General features: G+C 42.5%; 1 protein-coding gene across 1 annotated transcript in view; it reads left to right on the top strand.

Moving 5' to 3' along the window:
• The first annotated feature begins 4,292 nt into the window (after positions 1-4,292).
• Positions 4,293-8,775, top strand: part of NCKAP5 (NCK associated protein 5) — a 366,387-nt gene continuing 361,904 nt past the window's right edge. The window contains exon 1 of the mRNA XM_035556100.2: positions 4,293-4,604. The gene's annotated coding sequence lies outside the window, so the exon portion shown is untranslated. The remainder of the gene's footprint in view (positions 4,605-8,775) is intronic.

Raw genomic sequence — 8,775 nt, 5'->3', positions numbered from 1 at the left:
ACAGCTGGAAAAATGGTAGGTGCTCATTTTAGTTCTCAGTTCATCTAGAAAGGTTAGATAAAACATTTCATTTTAGCCATTCTTTTTCTAATCTGTCAGTATATGGAGTCAAGTTTATCCTGGCACTTAAGGACAGGATTCCTGTAGCGTAGGATGTGAGGTAGAGGAAATGTTTCTGTGTAACTGTCCTCTTCCAGGAGGTGGAATATCGTCTTTTTAGGTGCCGGAGTGCTAGGTACAGGGGAGCACGCAGCCCATTACACAGAGCTGTCTGCGAGGTGGTGGGGAGCGTGCGGCAGTACGTGCGCAGAGCAGGGCTGGGAAGGACAAACCAGATGGATAACGTCCCGTGACCCCAGATGGGGCAGAATGGCCAACTGGGCACACTTACTGTTGTTACATCTTACTTGCTGCTTTCTCTGAAGCTTAAATTTGTAAATGTGACAAAGGAGAGATCTATTGTTTGTTCCGGCAATAAAACCTTGCTTTGCTGTGGACCTTTCCCCTATTCTTGACAAGCAGGGGAGGTAAAAAGCTTTGAAAAATCACCTAGTAAGGTTAAAACCCAAACTGTTTCTGTGATCAAAAGCTTACCAGCCTGATCAAACTGCTTCAGCTGAAGACCCTTTTTTGACAGTGAGTATTTGAGGAGATTCATACACCGCCTCCACACATTTCCTTTTATTCTCTCCACATATTTTTACTTGGTTCTGTTGTTTATCCTCTCTGCCAGCTACCCCAGGCTTAGAAAAGTGTTTACTGTGCTAACATGTGATGATCCCACATGCTTTTAGGTATTTGTTTTATGAAACTGGTACTTAATTGTGATGGTAAAAGAGAGAATAATTTTAGTTTCCAAAGAACATTTTGCTTCCAGTTCCCTGGTGCCATTCTGGGGAAATTTCTGTGATATTTTAAGGATCAGCCCAAGACTTCCAACCGTGTGCAACTCCAAGGAGGGCAAATTCTGCAGCCTGTGATTTATTTTACTATTTTTCAAATTTGCCCTCCAGTGATCTGAGTATTTATTGTGGAATAATAATATAACATATTGGGATTATTGTATTCTATATAATATGAGCTATTGTCTTACATTATGCTACATAACCTCGTATTGTATTTTATTGCAATTTGTTGGGATGGGAGTATCCTGCAGTTTAGTCTTTCTAGGTTATGCTGTTCTTCAGTCTGCCAGCTTGCCTGCCCTTGCCCCAGGCATCGGGTACAAAAAGGCTTTTGCACGGCCCGCGGGCTCACCGCGTGAAGCTGTGCTGAAGCACGCAGAACTCCCTGCGCTGTTAGGTGGCCCTGGCTGGAAATCCTCTCAGCTCTACCCACCTCCTGTTCAACTGATGGGAGCCGAGCAGCTCACACCACGGCTTTATGGCTCTGTTGTGGAGAAGGGACTGTAAGCATCCAGGATCCCAGCTGTTTCCTGATCTTGTTCTGGTGAGAAGCAAACAGCGGTATTGGAGATAGTATGGATTTGTATTGGCATGAGACACTGGGTTTTTAACAGATCCTGCCTACACTGGGGTAGGTGAATTGACAAGCTTTACTAATGTCTGCGTGTACTTAGGTCACTTCATTATGTCTCATCTGAGCTGTCTGCCCATTGAAAATGTGGCAGCGTGAAGCGGAGTTAGTCCCTTGATGCAGTCCTCAGATGTTCAGCCCGGGAGCGACTGCTGTAGCTCAGGACTTCCACTCATTTATCTTTGCAGTCAACCTGTAGCTCGTCAAGGACTGGCTTCTGTTGTGAGTTTTGTTCTAACAAAAGCCATGGCATTCCTGCCAAAAATAAGCTGTATCTGCGCAGCCAGTAACTGTATCTTACGATGACCTAGAATAGAAGTTAGATGGATAAATGCACTTGGAGGGTGAGCTAATGGCCACTCCCGTAATAAGGGCTGTAATGTGAAGAATGCAGAATCTGTTTGTCCCCCCGCATGGGAATTCTCATCTTGGGAAGAATAACCTACTGCTTAACCCCACAAGCCTCAATACTGGTTTCTTTGCGCGTTTATTTTTGCAAGATCTACCAGTTCTGAAAAGGATTAAGAGAGAACTTATTTTGGTGGAAGTCTCCAAAAAACTGGTTTCAGGGAATTGATGCCACTGCCCTGCAGAGCTGCCTGACCAGAGAGGTCTGCCTGGTGTCTGCTCTCCAGATCCTCTGCAGCTGGGTGTAGTTAGCCTGGAAACACATCACAGTTCTTTAGGAAGTTGAGTAAATGATAAATTTTGCTAAATACTACAAATACTTCCTGGTAACAGGCTGCATTTTCTCTTAAGGGTTGTCCTTTTTCATTTCATGAAGTATGTGGCTTTTTCTATTAAATCAGGGTTGTCCTTGTTTTATGAATCTTGCTTTCTTCTACAAGTGTGTGCCTGCATGAGCATCATGCTACAAACCAGTTTTGTTGTCAAGAGAGCTGGAGCGTAATCTGTGTTTTGCAGTTATTTAATGTTCATCAGTACTTGTAATGGCAGGTGAAAAAACAAATCTTATCCTTGGCTCGAGATGGTGCACTGCAAGCTGGCATTGAATTTAAACAGAACATGGCCCTTCTACTGATCTTATGGATGGGCCTGTTCCCGCTGATGTCTTGTGGAGCCGTACATGTGAGCGTGCAGTCTCTTTTGTGTTTTTTTCTTTTTTTAAGAGGAGTAGCTGCAGCACAGCACTTGCACAGCTGGGCCTAAAGCTGCATGTGTTGAAGCGCACGTTATTGCATGTTACGTGTTAGTACTCACTACTCCCATGGCCCATGTCATCTTCAAAGTATTTGGAAGGTTTCCTGGACCAGGGTTTAAGGAGAAGACACAAACCCTTGCTGACTGTGACAGAAGATGGAGCACAGCCCTACGAGGCAGGGTGCTGAATGCAGCTCCTGGTGGCACAGGCTGCTGTTGTTCCTGGTGTGCTTGGGCTGATGAGCCACAGGAGCGAAGGTGGGGGAATTACAGCACAGCTCCTTCAAGGCACAAGCTTAGGTTTAGCGGCGGCGCGTGCTGGTGCGAGCGGTTCCAGCGAGCTCCGCGGCTCTGTGGCAGCAGGGCATCGCTGCCACTCGGGGCAAGCACCGGGGAAATCAGGCAGTTTGTCATCAAGGCCGCAAAATATCTTTAATGATGCTCTTGCAGGCAAGAGTAAGATCTTCAGCCAGTGCTAACCGCTGTCATTCAGCTGTGTCATTGCAACTAGCATGATATGGCTAAGGATCATACATCAGCTGAGGATCTGGCCCCAGGTTGATTTGCTCGCTGTAAATCCAGGCACAAATGTGGGTTACTACTCTTATGTGTAGCAGTCGAGAACATTGTAAAAACTTGGCTTCAGCTCATCTCTGAGCTCAGGTTTCTGTTTTGTTGTGTGTGGAACGTGCAATCAAGGGTGTTTGGATGCGAGTGGCGAGGCGTTTCCCAATATTGAAGCTCTTTGTGTGGAAGACCGTGCAGATAAGAGAGAGCTCCGTCTGTCACAGCCCTTGGTGGTGCCCTTCCAGCGTTTGAAGTTCTGACTTGAAAGCACAGACTTCTGAGAAACCAAGGCACAGGCTCCCAGCCCCTTTCTTTCGGCAGGAGCTCTCAATGACAGGGGATAGATTGAGATGAGTGCCTGTGCCAGTGCTCAGGTGAGTACCCCCTGCCCCCCAGGTGCTGAGTGGGCGTTTCAGCTCCAAAACACCTCCTAGTCCTGGACCTCCAACTCAGAGGAGGAAAGGTCAGTATTTACACCCTCATCACTGGGTGAAAAACAACGTTTGAGGCTGTTTCTTGTTTTCTTATATTTTCACCCTTGGAAAGTGAGGAGAGTTTCTTCAGAATACACTGTAACTGACACTGAACTTAAATCTTGTAAAGATAGAAGTCTGTAATTGTGTAACTTTTAAAATTAGGAATTAGTTGAAATACTCATTTCAGCTTACTAAAACTCTGTGCTTTGTGCTTTTAAATCCATGCAGATTTGCACCCCTAGTTGCATATCTTTAAAATAAACAAAAGAATTAGGAGAATGCAGGGGTAAATTCTGAAAAAGGCACTGCTGACACTTTTAATTTTTCTTTTTCTCCCTGCACTCTTTGCATTTTGCAGCTCTGGTTAGGTTGTTCTTAATTTTGTGCTTTCCCTGCAAACACTGTTTATTCATTCTAAGAAAACATCAGTTGGGTAAACAGAAGTATTTATGTGTGTAGCACTGCAACTCCTACTAAGATGCAAATTGTGCTGCAGGGAAGATAGTTTGTGCTTTTCTTTCCTCTTCTCTTTTCTTTTTTTGACAGTCAGTTAATAAAGACTCAACAATAAGCAGCTGCCTGTGATGTCATTTGGGACTTTGTCCACAGAGCTTGTATTTACAAGTACTGAGCAACTACATAGCAGCAGAAAACCCAACTATCAGCAAACTTCATGTCTGCTGTTACTGGAGGACTTCTGTAGTGCTGTGGATGGTGCAGAAAGCTAACTCTGTTCTTCTAACCACAGACTTTTAAAGCTTGGTAAATAAACACTGGATAAACTCGAGAGAATTTCTGGACTGCAAAGACTTCTTACGGTTCTGAGTTCTCCAGGGCTGGCATGTTTTGACTGAACTGCTGCAAGTAAGACTTTTGCTGTTTTAGTGTTTTTATCATCTCTGTAAAGCTTATTTTTCTCTAGGAATTTGTCAGCATTGCTGTTTGTAGTTTAATTAAAAGGGCAGCAAGTATGTAGTTAGTAATTGCAGCCATGTATCTGTAATAGGATAAAGGACAAATGAAAACTTGAATCTAGCTTTTGTTTGCATGAGACTGCACTGAAGTGACTCTCTTAATATAATTGGTGAAACTCTAAGGTTCTTAAAATATCATATTGTCATTAATCAAACAAAGCAGGCTGTCTTTTAAAGATTGTTCTTTTATCAGTTCATGGCATTTATTTGAATACTCAAAATTAGTGTGGATTTTTAATATCATTTCCTTATAGTTTTTAATACATTTTCTTTTAAAACTGTTTTGCTGCTTATGCAGGCAGAGATTTAAAGTAAAACTTGGCTATTTCTACTCTTTTCCCTTGTTCAAGTTCTGGAGGTAGTTAGTTTAAAAGAAAGAGTCATACACTGCTTTGAAATCTGACGCCTTTTGGATTAAATGAATTGTCAATTATATGAGAAACAGTCATTTTTATTTTGTTTTGAGTATTTATGTTAGAAATCCAACAAATCCTGACACATCAGGACAGAAACACTGCTACTTTGGTAACTGCTGTGAAATAAACTTTTTCTGCACTTGCCTGCTGTTTGAGGACAGAGCTATGTTTATAGCCACCAATTAACTCATTTTCGTGACAACCAGGTGAGATTGTCATGTTGTTATTCCCATTTTACAGAGGGGGAAACTGACCCAGAGCAGTGATTTATTAAAACTTAGTTTACCTTCTTCAAAAGCTGGTAACAAACCACAGCTCTCCTGCTTCGCATTTCAGCCCTTCACAGGAGCCCGTTCTAAATTACTGCAATTTCAATTGCAGTGGCTCTTCCAGAAAGTAACCTGATCACAGGACCGTGTATGAGGATCTCTTTTATTACTGTTTACCTCTGTTTAATGATCTTTGAGGAGACAAAGCACATTTCTAAAGAATGAAATCAGAAGTCTATGACTCTGATGGGCAAGTATATGAGGCTAAGCCAGCACAAATCAATCAAACAGGAGGATTCCTCCTTAATTATTAGCACTGACTTTTTTTATTTTATTTTTTTTGCCTCTCCTGCCACTGACTGTTTACCAGGCCTCTCAGTCACACACAGCAACAGATTACTGGGGCTTCGCTCTAAGGCTTGGGTGGCTGCAACTGCAGATGCCTCTCTCAAGTGACCTTGTTTCTATAGCAGATCAAAACCTGTCTGTCTTTTCTTTTGATGTTTTAATGTGGCTTGGCATGTCAAGATGTGCAACTTAGGACCCGTTGTTCTGTCTTTGGAATTGAAGTGTATTCTCTTGGAAGGGAAAAAAAAAAAAAAAAAAAGAGCCCTAAATTTAGCTCTGCATTGATGCCATGCCATGAGAATGGCAAAGGTTTTGGGGGCTTTAAATAGGGGCTTAAGTGAGGGCATAGAGTTTTATTCTGTGTATTCATCCTCTTCCTTCAGAAGTAGTATAAATAAAAAAGTTTATATGTTCCTTGAAAGAGTTTTTCCTTTAAAAGACCTTTTTGTAGAAGCTGCCACTGAATTTAGAAGTGAAGAACAGGGCATCATGATAGAGCCTTTGGCTGGGGAGAGGGAACAGGCTGAAGGCGAGGTGGTTTGAGCCCTACCACGCTGACTCCTGTGGCCAGTCTTTCCTTCCCTCTGTCAGCCTGTGGTCAGTAATGATGATCTACTGCTGTGAGCTGATAAGTGTATTTACATTTGCAAAGTTCAGGCATCATGGTGGCAAATGCCTACAAGACCTTCATAACAAAAACTGAGATTAAAAAAAAAATCAGGGCCCACTTAGCTTTCCCACTTAAATTAATTTTATGTGCAAGTCTTGGTCTTACAAATGTGGATCTCACTCCTGTTTTAAGAAAACTTCATGGACTTTTCTGCTCTCATTCTTGTGCATAGCGTGAGTTGCATACAAGTGTTTTGAGGCTTAGATTTAAACAAGTAGAAATCTTGCCCCATTAAATACACTGTGGTAAGGTACAATTCCCCTTCCACTTCAGTCAAGAGCAAATTTTCAGATAATTGCTTTAAGAGCAGGAGCAGACTCTCGAAACCTGATGAGCTTGAGGCCATTTGATTTTCATTTTTCTTTCTTACATTTCCCTTCTCACATTTACATTTTCTTTTCTATATTTCAATGTAGCAAATTAGGCTACAGAGCAAGCTCGGTTTTCAGTCGAGCGATCCCCTGGTTGGATTTTCCCTGGGTAGAGGCTACAGGTCTGAGAAATAAGCCCAAGGACACCGCATATTATCTGATAACATTATGGGATGGCATTAAAGGGGACAATTGCCAGCAGAATGGCAATTCTTCGGGCTTTCTGGCCGTCTGAAAAGAAGCAGAATGAGTGCAGACTCCAGCCTGTCATCAGCCGACAAGTGGGACTGAGGTTGGGATAAAAGCCACGGAACACAGGTGCCAAGGGGAGCACCGCTGGCTGCCGAGCTTAGCGCCGCTTCTCCAGGGCCAGGCACGGTGAGGTGCTCTGCCGTGTTCAGCTCCTGGCAGGACGGGAGTTATGCTTCCCAAAAATCCCTACCAAAACTGCTAATACACCTTTGGAAGCTTTAGCATCTGAAGTGAAGTTTTATTACTAAAGTAGGATAAATGTACAGTGTAACTAAAACACGAACCATTAACACTTGTACTGTTCCGTGCTGCCTGATGATACTTCCCATATACCATGCAGAAACCTGAAGTGCATTAAGTATTCCCTGATGGTTGCATACATTGGTCACGGTGTTTTGGGGATGGAAAGTTAGACTGTTATCATCTGAAAAATACTTAGAAATCTTGTATGATTCCCTGGACTGGCATCCAGAGCTGGGGTGAATCCCAGGGATGGGGTCTGGGCTGCAGCAGCAGGTTCTGGAAGCTGGCACTAACACTGGGCTGTGAATGATGTAGGCCCTGAATAGTAGCTTAGATTATAAAAAGGTGGATAAAAATTATGTTGCTAAAAAATGGACTACTGGTATTGACACAGAACAAATGGTACTGGTAAACCACGAGGTTGATAACCTGCCCACAAGACGACAGCGTTTGTTTTCCAGAGCCAAACTAGCCTTGGATAGCATGCACACAATAGGTCTGTGCAGAAGCAAATATGCCATAAATTCTGGTCTTTGACAGTGCTAATTGATTATTATAATTCATTGTTATCTAAATTGTTAAATTCAACAGTTTACGGTATCCTTTTGTTTCTTTGTTGCTCAGACATAATGCAAACAGGAAGAGTTAATTACTGCAGGCAACAACAGAGGCGAATTTCATTGTCTGCTTCACTTTGATTGAAGCTGTGTTGAATCACCACTGTGGGTTGTCAGTAATGGTGGGGAAAAAAAAAAAAAAGAAGCAGGGCTCCTTGTGCAGTGGATTTGCTTTTTGGTGGTGGTTACCATTTGTATTTTGAATGCTATTCTTCTTTTTGCAGCTGGGTTGTATCATGCTTACTTTCCTAGTACTAAGTATTAGCTAATCGTGCAAACTGAACTCATGTGTGATTTGATCCTCTTTGGAATCAGCAGCGCTCCTTGAGGAATACAGCGCAACTTGACACACGAGTAAGAGGATTGCATTTGCTTCTAAAATGACTTACCCCACCAGACATGCTCTCTTGGCTTTTTTTCTCCAGTGCTCTGGTGATGACCAGAGCCGCATCTGCTGGGTAAAAGGAGTAGTGGGGAACTCGAGAGGACACTAACAATGGCTTAATTTCTACATGTTCCAAAAGCTCTGCCCCACGTTGCTGTTTTCTAAAATATGGGGTAACTTTGCTGTAAAATGTAGGATCTTTCAGCTGCTTAGCTCCCTGGATCTGACAAAATGGTTCATAGTGATAAGATTTTGGGGGTTATTTTGCCAGTAGAGGGCCATGTTAAACTGGATAAAGTAACTCCCTCTTGGGCTCACATTTTCAGTGAGTAGCAGCTTAAAGCATATGGTTGTTTTCAAGGGCAAAATGAGTAAATAATTAGATTTTTTAGAAGCTACCGAATGATTAATTATTTAAAATAAGACTCACATCACTTTTACAGCACACCACAGTTCCGTGTCAGTCTAATTAGAATGAATTCTGATCTTT

The sequence above is a fragment of the Cygnus atratus genome, chromosome 6, assembly GCF_013377495.2.
Source record: "Cygnus atratus isolate AKBS03 ecotype Queensland, Australia chromosome 6, CAtr_DNAZoo_HiC_assembly, whole genome shotgun sequence".
Classification (NCBI taxonomy): Eukaryota; Metazoa; Chordata; class Aves; order Anseriformes; family Anatidae; genus Cygnus; species Cygnus atratus.
This window is presented reverse-complemented; position numbering and strand designations above follow the sequence as displayed.